The following is a 16,381-nucleotide window of genomic DNA, read 5'->3' as shown; positions in this document are numbered from 1 at the left end:
GCTCACTTCTTACTTTAAGGAGACCAGCGCCCAGGGTGGCATCCAGTGGCCGCCCCTCAGCCCCTGCCTCCGGCCCTTCGGGACGTCAGCTCAGCCCCTCCGGGGGTGGGGGGGTCCCCGAGGCCCCGCCGCTGCGGGCTGAGTGCGGGCTGCTGCGTGCACGGCGGTTGGGTGGGGCGGGCGGGGCGGGCTCTCTGGCTGCAGCTGGGCGCGCGTGGGAAGGGACGGGGCATTCCGTTCTCTGCGGAAGAAGTGAGGGCCTGTGACCGCCGAAAAGTTGGGCTTCCGCGTCTCCGAATTCGTCCAGGTGAAGCCGGGTGCTCACCGGCCCAGAAAGTGGCCGCACGAAAACCCGGCCTGGAGCCCGGGGCGGAAGGGGGTTGCCCGCGCCCCCGGCTCCCCTCCCGGCTGTGGCTGGGACCAGATCCCGCCTCACTTTACTCCAGAAGGTCCCTCCGCCCACCCAGGAAGGCAGCCATGCCCTGTTTCCCAGCGTTTCTCGGAGCTTCAGGGACCACGTTATGTAATAAGAGAGTTAAGTAAGCGGCAGCTCTCAGCGCCTGGGAATGCCGGTCCTGCCAACCGAAAGGGAAAGCACAACCCAGCAGGGCGGCCCCTCGATCCTTTGACGGGGACAGGGAGGGAAAGTGCACTTGAGCATCTCAGAAGCACCTTCCTCCCAACGCCACTGCGCTAGGTTCAGAGGAACCTGAAGCTAATGGTAAGGGCTCCTCTTTTTTCCCCCCCAACTAGATTTTTATTGATTTGAGAGAGGAAGGGACAGGGAGAGCGATGGAAACATCAATGATGAGAGAGAATCATGGATCGGCTGCCTCTTGCACGCCGCACATTGGGGATAGAGCTGGCAACCCGGGCATGTGCCCTGACCCAGAATCGAACTGTGACTTCCTGGTTCATCAGTCAACGCTCAAACCACTGAGCCGTGCTGGCCCGGCAGGACCCCTCGTTTTGAAGTCCCGTTGGCCAATGAGAGATTCTTGAGTTATAAGACTTAAAAGTAGCTTTGATACATCTCGTTCCTACAAATGGTTTGCAAGCACCACCTAAAGGGTTCAGCAAGGCCTTGCTAGGAGGTTGATGACGCCTCCCCCGGGCCCAGGGCTGGGAAGTCTCACCAAGTCCCTCATTTCCTCTCAAACTCTGGTCCCCAGCTCCAGCCCAGACTCAGTTTTAGGAGAGAAATGCATTGCCAAACACTTGGTCATATTGAGCCTGTGGAATAAAGAGAGGATGACTTCTGCCCTTTTCCCTGAAGACGAAACCCAGGAGGATAATGAACTCAACAGCTAAGTTACTGCTTTCGTCAAAGAGGGAGGCACATCCATCCCATCCGCTCATTCACTCAACACGGACTGTCCCTACTGTGCGCCAGGCAGTACGTCAAGACCCTGGAGTCCCAAAATAATGAGGCAGTTTCTGCTTTTGAGGACCCACAATCTGATCAATACGACAGATACCAAAACAAACCGCAGTTCATAATTATCCACATCCTAATGGCAGTGGCCCCAGGACACTGAACAATCCCAGGGAGGGAGTGATAAGCTCCCCAGGCGTTATCTGGGGGGTCTGCACTGCAGGAGGGGTGGGTGGGCAGGGTGTTGGGTGTTTGGGCCGAGGGAAGACTATATGCAAAGTCAAGGGCAGGCTGGGGGAATGCAAGTCACGGGGAGTATCTGACGTACTAAGAATGGAGAGCCCTCTCCCTGCAGTGGGAAGTCGTTCTGGGTTGTTCAGCAGGAAAGCCTATGGTCAGATTTGTGTTTGGAGAGACAGCTAATGACCAGGTGGAAGCTGGCTTAGAGAGATGCGATGCAGAGATGTGAAGGACCTCAACGAAGGTAATGGCAGTGGACACTGAGGAGAGAGATGGGTTTCAGTGGTGTTTTTAGAAAGGAGAGGCAAAGTACCTGATGCCCGACTGAATGTGGTGACGGAGGAATGAATGGGAGAGAGGATGCTTATCGGGTGGAGCTGGGGGTGGGTGTGTGGTGATGCCTGTGGTGGACATCATAAGAACTACACGAGGAGTGGGCCTGGGAAGTGGGCTGTGGGAGGAGGAGGCAGTTAACACTTGGATATTCCAGGAGAGGCCTGGTAGACTCAGGTGGTTGGCAGTGCCATCATTAAAACAAAAGGATGACTTTCTCAGACTAATTCTAAGCCCTATAGGATAGTCCTTTAGGTCTGGCTGCCCCTGCCCAGGTCAGGAGCTCAGGGAGAAAGGGAGGCTATCCCAGATGTTGTGCGTAAAAGCAGTGCTGGAGGCAGCTGCAGAAGCCTCCGTGAGACCGTGTCGGTGCCGAGAGCCTTGGGTGTGTCAGTAATGGCCTACAGACGCTCTTTTCAGGCCGCGTGCCGACTTCCACATGACTCTCTCTAGATTCCCAAGGCTTTCCCCAGATGCCTGCAGGGTGATACCTGAGCTATTGGAGAGAATCCTGGGTTAACGGCAGAAATCAGGATTTAAAAAAGATTCCCAGGTGATTCTAATGTGCAGCCAAGGTTGAGAACCCACTGCCCTATAGGGTAGTCCTTTAGGTCTGGCTGCCCCTGCCCAGGTCAGGATCTTATGGAAGAAAAGAAACCTTGAACTTGGAACTAGACAGACATGGGTTCGATTCTTGCCTTGACCACTGACTAGCTGCCCTCGAACAAGTCTTTGAATCTCTCGGCATCACTCCCCTTATATTTAAAATGGGGCTGGTAGATTGTTACTCACCAGGGCAGTGGTTAAAATCAGAATCAAAATGAAAAAGAAAGTGCATTTACTGTGTCTCACACATTGTAAGGTTCTAGAAAAAGGTGTGACTGCTCCTCTTGCAGCTGTGAGATGGGACTCTGGAGGCGTGGGATCTGAGCAGCATCGAGGGCCCAGACTTGCAGCTTTTTAACGGCCTGAGATATTTTTAGGCAGCAGTTGCGCCTCCTGTCCTATCAGTGGCACACGTCTATTCTGGCTGCTGCTTTGCACTCCATGCCTACAGTGGTCAGAGCCCAAAGAAGTGGATGCTTTACCAGCGCGTATGCGGGTTGCGCACTGCACAAGGGCTCCTGGGAGCTCAGGGGCTGAAAGCAGCCAGTCTTCCCTGGTCGGCCAAGGACCACCCACGTGCAGCCCCGTCCACCCAGAGGGGCTGCTTTTCTCTGATCCTCCCCGCAGTGGCCCTGAACCTGAGCATGGCTCCTGCCCTGGGTGTGTCTGTGATTTTCCCTCTGTCCCAAGCAGGGAAGCCTGACATATGCCAACCAAGTGAAGCTTGCAAGTTATGCCAACATCAAAACGCTCAAGTCAACAGACTTCTGATAGGGCTGGCTGTTGATGCAAAAGAGGAAGTAACCGCACAGGCAAAGACTTCAAATGGAAAAACACGTGAGTGAGGAGCCACCCACCCCCTCACTTCACAGATGAGCAAACCAAGGTTCGGGGAGGCAGAGTGTGTGCCCTGGTCAACAGCCGGTGAAGGGAGGGGCGGGAATCCGAGCTCAGTCTCTTCGCTCAGGAATTGCGGACACTCTGGGGTTTCTGTCACCTGGAGCTTCCGCCCCTCACCCACGGGGACACACACAGGCACTGAAATGCTGGCCGAGGTCAAACAAAAAGATTGCCCTTGAAACCGACCCTTCCCCCCGAGACTCCAGGGAAAACTGGGAGCAGGTCTTCGAGAATCCCCGAAGACCCCGGTAAGAGGGACGGCATTGGGTGTTTGGTGAAACGTGCCATGAAGACTGTACAGAGGCCGGTGGACGGGCCAGCATGACACCTCACACACGGATACACACGGACCACTCGGTGAGAACGGCTCCAGGCACATCACAGAGAGAGCTCACGAGACTCGCAAGGGCGCAGGAAGAGAAGTGGGCCCACAGGCCCCTTCCCTCTCTGAGGAGCAAAAGGAAAAGCTATGCAAGTTCTTGGAAGGGCGGCCCCCAGGGCCACAGAGCTCCACAGGGCGCATCGGGGGGCTGAGAGCCGGAGCCGGCCTTTGGCAGAGGCTGGACCAGGGAGGCCGAACTCCAGAATGAACGTCACGGGAACTGAGGTCCCTCTCCCAGGGTGGCTCCCGGGGCCGGGGCAGTGCCCACCCAGATCCCGGCCCCTGGGAAGAAACTCGCTCCACACCTGTAAGCGAGCTGCTCCGTGGAGGTTGTCGCTGAGCAATGAAAAGACAGCCCCCTCGCGCTCTGCCTCCTGGTCAGCACTGGAGGCTGGTTGACAAGCCACTGCAGACCTGCCCCCAGCTTCTTCCTGCGAGGAGGCTCTAGTTGACTTCTATCCTCCGCCAAGAGGGCCCTAACTTCCCGCCAGACGGCCCCAAGGAAAGCCCATCAGCAGTTCCTTCTGGACAAGTGGGAAAACCAGGCAGAAAAGAGGGAGAACTACCATCGGGACAGGGAGAGCCGCATGTTACTGCGCTGTCAGTCGTGAGAAGGAAAGGGTGGGCTCTCGGCTCTCGAGGGAGCTGTGGGGCAGGGACAGAGGAGGGACGGAGGAGTCCAGCAGCTGCGGCATTATGGGAACCGACCGGCAGGCAGTGGACATGCCGTGTCTTCACCTAAATGACACGGGGACCATGGCCACCTTATCAAGAGGTACTGCCCTTCCCACCCAACCTGGGAGCTCCACTAGGGGACAGTGCCAGCCTCCCAGCGCCCCTCTGCTGCCCACGCATGGCCGTGACCCCGAGACTCCAGGTGCCACTCATGGGCAGTGGCCTGAAATCACCCAGGAGCTAACACTGTGGTCATGGGAACCTGCCCATAGGGACCGGGAGTAAACAAACTCCACCCGACAAGGGCGAAGCTGGGAGCCAGCCCTGCAGACGTGTCCCATCCATCAGGCCCCTTTCCTGGAAGGGGCTGATGGCCTCCAACCTCCCTGTGTCACCCTGCCGTCCGCGCCTGGACCGGAACCACGCCCGCTGCCCAGAGTCCACAGCCTGCTGAGCAGCAGTGGCCGAGGTGAAGCTCTCCAGGTAATGAGACGGTGACCCTGCCACCCCTCGGGAAGCCTCCACAGGGAGCAGGAGGCACCTTACACACCTCGCGGCCCAGACTCCACCTGCTCGGAGCGCTCCTGGTTTCAGATTAGAAACTCGGGTCCCGCCCACGGACAGCTGGCCTGAAGCCTGATCTGGTTCCGGGAAAAGGCAGGGTGGGCTCGGGAGACTCGCCGGTGCCCGACCACTGTGCCCGTCGGAGCTTTGAGAGAGGACAGAGCTGACGTCTGCTGTGTTTTGGGTGGACAGCCGCATGGACTCCCAGCAGCCACGGAAAGAACACCTCAGGCCCACGCAGACGCCCTGTCTGGACAGGGGAGGGGACCCGTCACAGAGCATGTGCCACGTGGGGAAGAAGGTCCCAGGCTCCTTCCTGACTGACATTTTCCAGGAATAACTGTTTAGTGGTTTTAAAAAAGTTATTCCTTCAATAGGAACATTTAAACCCCTGAGGTGAGTGGTCATTCAACATTTGCTTTTGGAGTGAATGGATAAATTCACACCAAAAAAAATAAACTATGACATTTTCTATTTCTTAAGCAGTTAATAATGGAAACTGGACCATTCTTTTCCACTTACCAGCTATTAGATTTCAAGCAACTTTGCATTATATCTTTCCATATTGTTTTTATCTGGGAGAAATTCACATCACATAAAATTAACCATTTTAAAGTGAACAATTCAGTGGCATTTAGTACATTCATGATGTTGTGTAACCACCACCTCGATTTTCGTCACCCCTGTTCCCACTGAGCAGGCACCCCTATCACTCCCCCTCCCCAGCCCTTGGCAGCCTCCAAGCTGCTTGCTGTCTCTGTGGATTTATCTTGTCTGTTATTCTATACAAGTGGAACCACACAATGTCTGACCTTTAGTGCCTGGCTTCTCCATTTAGCGTAATGTTTTCAAGGTTCACCCATGGTCCAGCATCTACTGACGCTTGGTCCTTTTTCGTGACTGAGTAATACCCCATTGCCTGTCTATAGCACAGTTTCCCTATTCCTCTATTGATAGCCTTTAGGCTGTTTCCACCTTTTGACTATTGTGAATATGGGTGTGCAAGGACTTGCTTCTGAGTGCTTATTTTCCGTTGCTTTGGGCACATACCTAGGAGTGGAATTGCCGGATCAGATGGTAATTTTTAGTTTAACTTTTTGAGGAACCGCCAGACTCTTTTCCCTTCCCCCACTTTCTTATCAACATACTTATCAATTCACGTTCCTTTCCAGAAGATAATATGCATATTAAGTGGCATGCTTTTCTGTGCCTAGTCCCTTATTCGTCGCCTTTGATCTTACAAATTGAGAGATATTGCCTCTTGTCCTAGAGATAGAGTTATTTGGATGTTTAACAAAGAAAATACTAACTCGGTAGGAAGCAACAGCTAACAGCAGAAACCTTTGTGGAGTATTGTATATACGTGTGCCGGCCATTGTAGTGACCGCTTCACCTCCGTCCTCTCATTTAACCCTCACGACAGCTCAACTATTATCCCTGTTTTACAGCTGAGGAAACCGAGGTCTCTACCAAGAGCTAAGTGTCCTTCCCCCGGCTCCAGTATTATTGTATTTATAAAGCTTTGTGACCCTTGGTAAGATGTGACTCCCCCAGCTGTCCTCAGGTGCCACCGCTCTGTTGTATTCCCAGTGCACAGTATCTGGTACATAGCAGCTGCTCATTAAACATGGGTTCATAAACTCGTGCTAGTGCAGATGGAACTTCCAGCCCCTGTCACACTGGCACGTGACTCCAATGCCTGGGACCTCAATTTCAACTCATAGACTTTCTCAAAACAGGCGTGGCCCAGGGATCAGGGAAAGGAGATGGTCAGACAGCTAGTGAATGGGGTGCGGGGGAGGGAGACAGGCCTTGACCCAGGCTGTGGGGTGGGAACGCAGGGAGCGTGTGCTAAGAATCGGGAAAGCTGTAGAAGAAACAAAACCCATTCACTGGTCACATCGGCCTCGCGGGCTTCCAATTTGCAACCTGTGATAGAGGTTTGCCCCTCTTGGGAAAATAATCTCCTGTGGTTTCCAGCAACCTGTGCTAAGTGTTAGCAGTATTGCTGCACCGGTAGGCTAACTGAGTGTGCGGAGGAGAGGGACGGCGGGGAGTGGGGCGGGGAGGGGCAGGGAGAGGAAGAACTAGAGCCAACTAGAACCAGCGTGGTTGCCTTTGTGACCCCAGATTTAAAATCAGGATTATCACCAAACTTAAGAACATACAGAGGGATCAAATGTGTTTCAAGTCGGGGAAGAAGGAGGCTGACTACTCCCTATCCACTCGAGGTTTCTTACATAATTGCTTTCATAGCCAAACATATAAAACACCCCGTAAGGACCTCATGCCCAGCACGCCATCGGCCACCGGCAGCTCTGTCCCTGGGCCCTGGGCAGGCAGCATGGAGGGGAAAATGGTCCCAGCAGCCCTTCTCCCGGGCCACAAAGGAGGAGCCCTCCAGCCTGTGGCCAGGCTGCTCAGGAGTCCATGGATCAGAGCCGGTGGCTGGAGGGAGCTGTGGAAGTGTCGCCGTGGTAACGGTGGGTGTTTGGAAACCTCCAGATCTGGCACCCGTGATGGACTCCTCGGGGCCAGCTCTGCTTTCTTGAGCAACCTGGAACCCGTCATCCCCTCCGCCTGCACTGAGTCATCCAACTCGGACCGCACCCTCCTGCACCCGGCCCAGATCCCCGCTGGAGTGACAGCTGCCTCCTTGCTGCTCCCATCCCTGTCTGCCTGCATTTCCCTTGGGATGCTTAACTCGTCCTGCGTTCTCGTCCGTTTCCTGTGCTCATCCATCTCCCCACAAAAAACACAGTCTGTATCTGTGGTTCACTTAGGAATCCGGCCAGGTAGTGGGCAGGTGCAGCGGGCCCTGGAGAGCCTTAGACAACAGAGAAGGGCCTCGTCCTCACACACACTGGGTGCTCAACACTGTGCACCGGACTGTCTGCAGCTGGACTGCAGACGGCAGACGTGCCAGCTCTTGGCCCCTTTGGCCTCAATCGTACCAACAACCCAGGCTCAGGGAAGGAAGGAAAACCCAGGCTCAGGGAAGGAAGGAAACGCCAGCAGAGTGTGCCTCCCTCTGGGAAAAACACGGGAGAGCCTTCTGCAGTGATTGAGGCAGTGAGATGCTGAGCGCTCCACACAAGTGGGCTCTACCCAGTCAGCTCAGCAATCGGAAAATACCAAATGGAATGTCAGTTCCTAACGCGGAAATGTCAGGAACACAGCCAGTCGGGGGCTCTCCAACAACACGTCGTAGCCTCACTTTCAGTGGTGTCCTGTATGTGTTCGGCACGGAGCCCCGCGGGGCTGAGGCCCCTCCATTTGAGGCCAGCGATCTTGGGGTGTCCGGTCACGCCTCGGTCACCTCTGACCTTGGCACTGACATCCTCACCAGAGTCAGAAGCAGCCCGTCACCAAGAGAGGCCGGCAGGGTGCGCTGCACTCGGACGCCCAAGACTCTCTGGCACCGGAGCCCAGGCTGTAAGAGTCTCCAACCAGATAACGAGGTGCCACTGGGTGGATGCACTGTCCCTGGGACCGTCTGTCTGACTAGAGCTGCGTGTGAGCCAGGAACACTGCACGGCACAGTGAAGTGACGCGGGGTGTCTGGGGGAAGAGTTGTCGCGTGGTCCTGACTGGCTGTGAGACCTGGGCTGTCTCACTTTGGGGAGCCTCGTTTCCTCCTCTATAGACATGTTCATTCATTCATTCCCAGATACTTCACAAGAGCAAACACGGCCCAGGTGGTGGGGATGCCGTGAAGGGAATAGACTGTAAGACGACTGAATAAACAAGGAGCCTGAGGCAGGGTGGGGGCTGTTGGGAGGGGCGCAGGGCGGGGCTCTCCCCTCAGTGAGGTCATGGAAGGTTTCCCAAGGGGAACTGTAGTTCAGCTGAGACTCACGTGAAAGAAGCCAGGAGGTTCGGGTGGGATTGGGGAGCACTGGGGTTCCAGATAAAGAAGCTTGTGGGGGGCCCCAAACAAGAGAGGACCACAGAGAGGACCCAGGGAGCCTGAGAAACGGAAGGCCTGTGGCCTGTGGCCTGCAGAGGGGCCAGGCCCCGTGTGCTCGGTCTCCTGGGAGAGCAGCCCACTGGGACACCGGAGGCTCGGGTCCCGCCTGCCGCGGGCAGCGCTGCTGTTGTAAACTGACGTGGAACCCTCTGCTCCTTAGCTTTTCCAGCTGAGAAACCCCTCCCCTGCCCGCAGGACGTGGGCCCGGCGAAGGAGTGTTTGCAGAGCCTTCGAAAAACTAAGATGAGTTACAAGTGCAGGTCCCTGACGGCACCTTCCCCACTCACAGATGAACCAGGCAAGCCCACCGGTGTCAGCCGGAGCCTGGGGAAGCCATTACTTGGGAGTTTTTAATCCCCCTCCCCCTATCCCAGGGGAGCAGGAGATAAATAGCAGTTTCTTTCTGATTGCTTTGGTGATATTTCATTTCAGTTCCTAATCAGATTTTGCCTGAGGGAGAAAGTAGGCTATTAATAAAAGGTTTTTTTAATTGTAATATTTGTGATTAACCCTGCACAGTCCCCAGCTCTGGCCAAGGCGTTCTGTGGTTGACCAGAGAGATCAGGTCTGACACACTGACCCTACTATGTCCCCTGCTCCCCAACTTCCGGGGCCTCCCTGGGGCCCATCCCAGCAAACCTGTGTGTGGCCTTCACAGTCTGTATCTCACCAGCCTTGCCTGAACCACTCACCGCCCCCCCCCGCACCCCCCCGCATCTTCCTCGGAGGGTTTCTGCCCTGACACCCAGTCCCACACTCTGCTCTTGGCAGCCCTTCCTATCCATTGCACCCCAACTTCCTCTCTCCCTCCGAGTGTCCAGCCCTCCAGGTGATGACGTTCGCACAGGGTCCAGCACAACCTCCATCTCCTCCACGCCCCTCCCCCCAGAACCCAAGCCAACACTGACCCTTCTCCTTTCTCACGGTGCATGCACTTTGGATTTTCTGATATTCACTTTAGCCTCTAATTGCTGTTATTATTTTTGGAAATGGAAAGGGCATTTTCAGTTTGTAAAGGACTCTATGATGCTATCATCCGGCTCTCACAACAGCACTGGGTGGTGATGGAGTCGGTGGGCTTATCGTCTTCCCATCTTAGAGATGAGGAAGCTGGGGCCCGGGGGCTCCTGGACTTGCCCGGCACCGGGCAGGAGAGCGCTGAGCTTCACTAAGAAACACTCCTTGGAAGGAACCAGCTCCCACACCTCCTGGTCCTCCCTCTGCACCACATCGGTCATGTAGTAGATTCGTAACTAGCACTTCTTGTCTTAAAATAAAAACCCATGTGCAACTTCAGGAAAAGTAACTCAAATGGCAACATTTTATCGATGCAAATAATTGTGATTTGTACTATTAGCTTCTCAGATACAAAGAATATGCCTGCAGCATTATTTTTATGTGTGTAGAGGGAGACTCGCACCCACTCCATACAAACCTCCCCACCGCGGAGTCATCGGGGTCATCAGGGTTAACCACAAACAGCGCCGGGCCCCACGCCTCAGGGCAGGGGATGGAATGTGCTTCTCAGAACTGGCTCAGCAGGGGGACATGCTCCGTGCTTGGCCAGCCCTAGGGTTCGCCCTGGGGAACCCCCGTCACCTGGTCACCTGGTGCCTGGAGGGTCTAGGTTGCCCAGCGCCACTACACAGCCAGGTGAAAGCCGCCAGGCGGGGTGGGGTGCCCATCCATCTGTCCATCTGGACTCACATGGGAGCTAGTTTCCCAAGATCTTCAGGCCGCTTTGCCACCTGCAGAACTGCGTGTGTTTTGCCACGCCCCTGATTCCTGTCTGGAATCACCCATGATGACTCCAAACGCAGCCCAGTTCCTACCGGCCGAGCACACACTCGCAGGCACGTCCGCTTTCACAGCGTCCACGGCTGGTTTGCTCTGAAGCTGGTGCATGTGATCAGACCTTAAGCCACAGCCCTGCCCGTGCCCTTCCATCCAGGCTACACTGCGGTCACTTTCTCGGCTATCTGTCCTGACTTTTTCCCCATTTGGGGATGGAGAAACCGAGGCCCAAGGCAACTGAAGGCCTTTGCCAAGGACACATGCAGCTCACAGGTGAGAATCTGAGCCGGCTTCGGAGACCACAGTCTCTGAGCCTCCCCTGCTCGCGGTCGTCAGCCCACCTCCTAGCCAAGCCCTCAGCGCCTGTGACCTCCTGCAGGAGCCTGCACACACACAACCAGACCGCGTCAGAGCAGAGCTGGGCTCCCACAGGCTCTCCCCCACTCAGGCCCCACAAGGACACCTGTCCCTGCCTGTGACTGGGCCGAGCCGACACCCACCCCTAGGACCTCCCCTGCCTCTGACCGGCCGAGGCAGGGCCACGCGTTCAGACCGGTTGCTCTATCAAAACGTTCCCACCCAATGTCCCAGTTCTTCAAGCCCTGATACTTTGAGGGTTAGTCTGATAAAAAATAATAATAATAATAATGTATTCTGGGCTGCTAGTGGGAGATAAAGCTAGAGGCTGGCCCCAAGCCTGCAGGCAGCCAGGCCATGAGGCCGCCCTGCGGGGAGATCAGACAAGGGCCTACGTTTCCCTGCCTCATCCCCCCCTCCCAGGGGTCCAGGAGCTTTCCAGAAAGTCTTCATAAAGCTTTGGGGTCTCTAGGCAAGATGGAAGAGAGATGGGGGGTGGGTGAGGAGTGAGGACGACGAGAGGGTGTGTGCTGTGTACTATGTTTGCATGTGTGTACACGTTAGTATCTGTGGTGCACCCCCCGCCCCCGCAGTTTCTTCTGTCCATTCTCCCAAATGGCTTATTTGCACACGTTACAGGGAGAGAGGAAGGCGTTTGGGGGTGAGGGCGGGCAAACCGAGGGGATCAGGGATGGGGTGAAGCCAGTGGTCGTTCCACAATTCTCTGTTCAGGAGCTGGGCAGGGGCAGTTAGGAGAGGTGCACCTAAAGCCGCCCCTGGTGAGACAGAAAACGCCGTCTACACCAGGGCTGCTGGCCAGAGCGGGTGCTCGGTCAAGCCTTCAGGGCACTCGCATAGGTGCTCTGCGTTCAGCACAATTACTGGTCGCACTGTAAAAGCCTGCACTGGACGTGAGGATGCAGATTGAAACTGGAGCAGACAGGAAGGGAAGCTCATCTCCAGCCACACCAGCTCCTCTGCACAGCCCGTCTGCTTGGGGGGCGTTGGGGGGGGGGGGCAGCCGGCCCAGCGGGTCTGGGGACTCCACACTGTGCCCCTGGGCATCGCTGAGCCGTGGCCGGACCAGGATATTTCTGCCCCCTCCCTCTATGGTTTGGCCTTTACATTTTGAGCCTTAATATTACAGCAAGGCAGCTCTGGGCTTTTAATTGTCCTGAACTTCTGTTAACGTTCAATGAAGGGAGGAAATGGGAAGGAAAATAAACCCGTATCTGCATTGCTGTTGAGTTGCATAATTGTATATTTTCGCCACCCCATTAGTTTTCAAGTATTCCAGCCTACCAACCTCTCCCCGGCCACCACCGAGAAGAATGAAGCAGCCATTCGGTTATTGCTGCAAAGTTTGCAGAACTCCGAGTTCCCTTCTGCAATATTAAAGGGAATTATGCAACTTCAAATTGAAGGCCTATTTTTTAATTACCACCTGAGTGGGAGCCCCGGAGTCACACAAGTGCCCGGTTGTCTTCTTGCTTTTTCCAAAAACACCCTTTACCTCCAAGAGGATATGACGCGTGCAGACCTGGCCCTCAGTTATGAGCCTCCCCATTTATTTGTGGAGCGGAGAAGGCCCCACCCCCCTCCCGCCCACTTCACTCAGAGATGACCTCAGAGCCTCGGCTCACCGTCTCCAAAAATAAACCCACCGAGGCACCTACCGCACCCACAGACACTGGCTCCACCCTCTTAACCAAGTAGGTCTGAGAAGTAAAAATGAGAGCTGTGTGGCCAAGGTATTTCACTGTAACCATGGCTACGGGTTTTATTAGCCCAAACACCAGGATGTGGTCGGATCAGAAAGACACAGCCGGCCAAGGCAGGTGTGCGTGGTGTCACGGCGTGTGCCCACAAATTCTCCAAATTGGAAACGGAGCTGATAATGATGCCGATTCATAAAGGACCAGGGGGAACGGGAGGGGAGGGGTCAGGCGGGTGGCGGGCTGCGCCCCTAAGAGCCGCCCAGGGTTCTCGCTTGAGCTTTAATTCAGCTTTTTAATATCATCCTCTACCAGGCACTACCTTGCATTGAGGCGCAGTTTCCCTTCCCGGTATCCTTTTCACACGTGCGCCTTGTGTGGTCTTTACGACAATCTTGAGAAATATCTGGGCGGGTGAATAGCTTCATAGCTCAGATGAGGCGCAGAAAGCCGGGCCGACCTGCCCAAGGTCAGGTGCTTGGAGGACAACTGAAGGGAGACGAGAACTGGATCCTCTGCCTCCTGACTGTTCCTTCCACTGCGCCCCTCTCCACCCTTCTGTGCTGTCCGGGGGGCGTTCTGGTAGCTATTCGTTCCTCTTGCAAACGCCCCTCCTCATCATTCTTTGTCCCATCAGCCAAAGACGAAGACCAGCGCCAGGCCCTCCAGCTGGAGGCGACACTGGAAAGTGAGGCTGCCTTTGCCTTTTCCCCGTTTCTCTGTGTCAAGCCCCCTGGGGGGCTGTCCCCTACACAGATGACAGCACCCAGAATAGGTGATGTGGCCCCTACTCCAGCGGGAGTGGGTAGTGCAAGGAACGCAAGCTTGAACTGCCGGCAGGGACCAGGCAGCTGACAGGACCGAGTGAAGCAGGCAGGGGGACCAGGGGGTGCGACGGGGGGAACATAGGCCCTTCGAAAGCTCCAGCCGATCTTGGCCGTGTGGGAGGTTAGCGTGGCCAAATTCCAGGACGAGCTAAAGGTTGAGAACTTCATATGAAATCAGAAGAGGAAAAAAATTAAAACAAAGGTGCCCGTGAGGTGGATATAATCCCCAATCCCCACTGTCATATGTGACATTGTTCTGAACTTCTCTTCTTCCATGTTTGGTCCTATGAAAATGTGAGCTGCTTGAAGGCTCAGGGGTGTCTTAGTTAATCGAGAGTATATCCATCAGGTGCAGGCTCTAAACTGCGGGATGGGGGCAGTGGGTGAACACCCCCTCATCCTGGAAGACAAGGGGGCCTCCTGAGGATGGTGGTTACAGCAGGATCTTGGGACTCAGATAGGACTATAGTCAAACGTCTTCTGAACTTTAGCAGCCGGGTAGCCTCGGCAAAGCACTTAATCTCTGATAGCCTCGGTTTTCCCATCTGTGTAATGGGACTACAGAGGCCCACCTCCCGAGTTGCTGAATGAGGCCATGTCTAACCTGGATTACACACCCCGAGTTGCGCTCTTAGTAAGAACGCAGCAAATGGCAGCTGTTGGACTCAACAGATCACCCTCTGTTCCTGGGGAAAGTGATAAGACATTTTGCCAACCCTCTGTTTTGAGGCTGTGGCCTCCTGAGGTATCTATGTCGACAGAGGCCAGCCAAAGGAAAACAAGTGAGCATTCTCCCTGAAATGAAGAGGAGAAAGATGATAGTGATGGACAAACAAGGCGCCCCTCAGAAACTGGGTCCTGGAGGTCAGGAGGGCAGAAGAGGGCGGCGCGGATGAATGGAAATAGCAAGAAGGCGGAGCAACAGCCAGTTGTCTGCCCTGATTCCCGGGGAGGCGGCTGAGTCACTGTTTACACCAGCTTAGTGAAAAATGGATCAAACTCTGGTCACAACGAAATAGTTTTTTAAATGGATAGAGAGTAGTATAATAACAAAGACAGTGGTATATCATTGTCAAGGCAGTTTTAAGGCACCCACTGTATGAGGTATACTTAAGCTGCATGCTTCACACACACGATTTATTTTATTCTTCCCAATAAGGCATTCATTCCCTTATTCATTTACCCACTCATTCATTCCATCATTCATTCATTCATTCATTCACCCATCTATCCATTCAACAAATATCTATTACCAACCTACCAGACACTGTGCTGGGTATTGAGGCTAAAATGATGCAGCACACTGGGTGGCTCAGTTGGTTGGAACATCACCCCGTACACCAAATAGGTTGCGGGTTTGACTCCTAGTCAGGGCACATACCTAGGCTGTGGGTTTGATCCCTGGTTGGGGTGCATACTGAGGCAACCAGTCGATGTCTCTCTCTCTCTCTCTCTCTCTCTCCCTTCCTCTCTCTCTCAAATCAATAAACATATCCTTGGGTAAGGATTTTAAAAACTGATGTAGCACAGTGGATGAAACTAACCCTCTGAGAAATGTGCTAATGTCTATTCACAGGAGAGAAAACTTGAAAAAGTGCTTAAGTGAATGTTTCCCAGACTCCACACTGTTAGTGGAGGAGGCCACATTCTTGACCACAAGTTTTCTGTTCAGGAGAAGAAACACCAGAAAATTTCCTTGATCATCTCAGGGACGGAAATATGAGGAAGTTGTTGCCTTGCTAATGGGCTGGAGATAGGAACTGTATTTGATTGAATTTAGCATAGTTGGGATTCTCAGAGACTCACACGTGACTTCTAGTGTCAAGTCCTAAGGGTGCCTGAAAAAGACTAATTATTCGCATGGACCCTGTGGAGACCATGTAATTAGGGATGAGAAGAGAGAAGATGTGAAGAGGCACGGAGATAAAGTGGCTGGAGACCCTAGGCCCTCCCTCACCGGAAGTCAGAGGAAGCCCAGGTTCTTAACACTTGGAGTGCGGGTGAATTTCCCGCCAAAATATAAGATGGCTCTGTCTTTTGGTTTTGTTCCATCCACCAAAAGGGTGGATTACAAACAAATATTTGGTAATACACAGTTACAATCGGCCCGAGTTTACACGTTTCCCGCACTCCACCGCAAATCTATACGAACCGAGTTAAAGACGGCTCCCGCGGAGTACGCGCAATTCACGCGAGCCGACTTAACTTGTTTCCCGAACTCCAAGTGTTAAATTGTTCTCTCTTTCCTGGGTATCATCTTTGAGTAGAGAGAGGGTGTCTTTTGCCTCCCCTGTACTTCCTAGCACAGTTTAATTAATCCTTGATTGATTGAAAGACTGACTCATTTGAACCTGGAGTGAAATGAATGGAGCATTTTCCTTTTCCTTTCTGCTGAACCTGAGACAGAGCATATAGTAATTAGGAAAGGATCCCTGTTATCAGAAAGTCCCAGCTACAATGAGCCCTTTGTAGGAAGGTAGGCCATTATTTGGGCACTGATAAAGGCGCCCCCCCCCCCCCCCCACACACACACACACTCCCTGCTGCTCTCAGCGATATGGAATTTTCTCGATCATTATTTCCTCCTGAAAAGAGTTACTTGGCTGGAGCACCTGGCTGGCCTGTGGGCTAAACGGTGAGTAA

The 16,381-nt window shown here is 54.2% G+C and overlaps 2 long non-coding RNA genes across 2 annotated transcripts; both read left to right on the top strand.

Annotated features, from left to right (window-relative positions):
- The first annotated feature begins 2,481 nt into the window (after window positions 1–2,481).
- Window positions 2,482–6,608, top strand: LOC106697203. The gene is made up of 2 exons (XR_002829335.1): window positions 2,482–3,391; window positions 3,661–6,608. It is a non-coding gene; the product is annotated as an uncharacterized LOC106697203 (long non-coding RNA).
- Window positions 6,609–7,160: 552 nt separating this feature from the next.
- On the top strand, window positions 7,161–12,614 carry LOC111826092. Its single transcript, XR_002829336.1, has 2 exons — window positions 7,161–11,112; window positions 12,478–12,614. It is a non-coding gene; the product is annotated as an uncharacterized LOC111826092 (long non-coding RNA).
- The last annotated feature ends 3,767 nt before the right edge of the window (window positions 12,615–16,381 follow it).

Source organism: Myotis lucifugus, unplaced genomic scaffold, assembly GCF_000147115.1.
Source record: "Myotis lucifugus unplaced genomic scaffold, Myoluc2.0 scaffold_54, whole genome shotgun sequence".
Classification (NCBI taxonomy): Eukaryota; Metazoa; Chordata; class Mammalia; order Chiroptera; family Vespertilionidae; genus Myotis; species Myotis lucifugus.
The sequence above is the reverse complement of the archived record's forward strand: the minus strand, read 5'-3'. Positions and strand labels throughout refer to the sequence as shown.